Genomic DNA, 2,500 nt, shown 5'->3' on the forward strand with positions numbered 1-2,500 from the left:
ATGGGCTGCATACATCAACACAGTACTGAATGGGCTGCATACATCAACACAGTACTGAATGGGCTGCATACATCAACACAGTACTGAATGGGCTGCATACATCAACACAGTACTGAATGGGCTGCATACATCAACACAGTACTGAATGGGCTGCATACATCAACACAGTACTGAATGGGCTGCATACATCAACACAGTACCGAATGGGCTGCATACGCCAGTACAGTAACAGTACTGAATGGGTTTTATACATCAACACAGTAACAGTACTGAATGGGCTGCATTCACTCATTAAAGACTAATGGGGAACATGGTGGAGAAAGAAAGATGGATGAAGATAGAGAGAGAGAGAGAGAGAGAGAGAGAGAGAGAGAGAGAGAGAGCATCAGCAGGGGCACACTGCCCTCCAGGCCACCTACAGCATCCGATGTCACACGAAGGCAAAAAAGATCATCAAGGACATCAACCATCTGAGCCATGGCCTCTTCACCCCGCTATCATCCAGAAGGCGAGGTCAGTACAGGTGCATCAAAGCAGGGACCGAGAGACTGAAAAACAGCTTCTATCTCAAGGCCATCAGACTTACAGGCCTCCACCCAGTGACTTGCCCTGAACTTAGTCACTGTCACTAGCCGGCCACCACCCGGTTACTCATCCCTGCACCTTAGAGGCTGCTGCCCTATGTACTGTACATAGACATGGAACACTGGTCACTTTAATGTTTACATACTGTTTTACTCATTTCATATATATATATATATATATATATATTCTAGTCAATGACAATGCTCATCCTAATATGTGGCCCGATTCAGGAAAGACATGTCACGACTTCACAGGACAGCTGTTTGAACGTTTAAACCAATGTTTTCATCAAGATGTGTTTTTGGGCAGAAATGCCTTGTTGTACATGTGAACTTTTCATGTGCCTTGATATCGAACTTGTACGCCATCTGTAAATATGAAAAACAATTGTTAAATTAGGAGCCTAGTTGGTTTAGCCACATAAAAAGTGGGCAACCTTTCCGCTAGCCATGATTGGCTGAGATAATGAGTGGGCTGGATATGCCGAGAGATCAATTTGGATTGGTCTACCGTATAGCACACGTCTGTCTATTAGAGCTGGTCAGTATGTTTAGATAATCATGTTGAATGCGGATTTTTAAAAAAAATGTATTGCTTAGTAAAACTGTATAAACCTAATGTCAAGTGTACAGTTAGCTAGCTAACGTTAGCTGACTGGCTCGCGAGCTAACGTTATGTATATGCTTTCCACTTTCTGGAGAACCGAGTTTTGAAATCAGTGGAATTGGAGTATACTAGCTAAGGAGATGGAAGAAAACACCAGTCTGGATTACATCATCAAAATAAGGCGACCACAAACTGCATCAGACACGAGACGCGTCCAACCCTGATGTATATTGGTAAGATTATCAGATGTTACACATTTCGAATTTTGACAGAAAGTTGTTTAATTGCAAGTGTACTGTTAGCTAACGCTACGTCATGTGTTGGGACTCATTGTTTACCTGGCTAGCTATCTAGCTACATGTCTTAACACGAAACCACAGAGATAGTGATAGGGCGAGTAATGTTCAGTGAGCTATTCTCTCTCTCTTAGATGTCTGGAAGTACCTGGCAAATTTGTACAGAACAGTTGGATCAACCCTTAAAGAGGTGTGTGGGGCTAAGGCTTAAGAGGGTGTGAACAATGCTGAATGGGTGGGGATAAGGCTTAAGAGGGTGTGAACAATGCTGAATGGGTGTAGACAAAGAAGGGCTCTCCAATAGTAGTACCAAAACATTGAAAGACGGTTTTCACAAAAGTGAGTTTACAAGTTGAACAACTTTAAAAGCAGAATTACTTTCCCATCGTTCCTCAAATGCAGTGTGTGATTTACCATTTTGTAGCTCTGATTCTCTACTTGTATACAATGTAAGAAGCAGACATTCAAATGTTGATGCAATAACATCTGCATAAATACTGTATGTGAATGAGACCAATAAAATGTGATTTGATTGGAAATAGAGAGCGAGAGAGAGAGAGAGAGAGAGAGAGAGAGGGAGAGGGAGAGAGAGAGAGAGAGAGAGAGAGAGATGACACAGGAAGGTCGAAGTGGAATCAGAGCCAAGACAAATCAGCCTCATCAAAGATGAACAGAGAGATTGGCCTTGGCCAATAACCGTGGCACTGTTTGGTTTCAGTAAGGGCAGAGGAGTGGAGGGAAGGAGTGGAGAGGGGTTGTTACTCACTAGGCACTCTGTTGATGGCTCGGAGGGGTCTCAGAACTCGAACTGTTCTCACTGCCGAGAAACTGACATTCTGCAGGTTCAGAGAATACTCCAGCATCCTAGAACAAAACAAACACAAACACTGTTAGTAGCATGCCATAGTCCACTCCAAAATGTCTTGCTTTCTGTGAACTGTGCAAAATCCGCTATTGCCCTCAAATTCAAATATCAACATTGGATCCACTTCCATTGCTTCATTGTATTATTC

At 42.9% G+C, this 2,500-nt stretch overlaps 1 pseudogene; it reads right to left on the reverse strand.

The window, feature by feature from the left end:
* Positions 1-2,500, reverse strand: part of LOC115107174 (voltage-dependent T-type calcium channel subunit alpha-1G-like) — a 444,217-nt pseudogene that overhangs the window by 207,803 nt on the left and 233,914 nt on the right.

The sequence above is a fragment of the Oncorhynchus nerka genome, linkage group LG23, assembly GCF_034236695.1.
Source record: "Oncorhynchus nerka isolate Pitt River linkage group LG23, Oner_Uvic_2.0, whole genome shotgun sequence".
Taxonomy (NCBI): Eukaryota; Metazoa; Chordata; class Actinopteri; order Salmoniformes; family Salmonidae; genus Oncorhynchus; species Oncorhynchus nerka.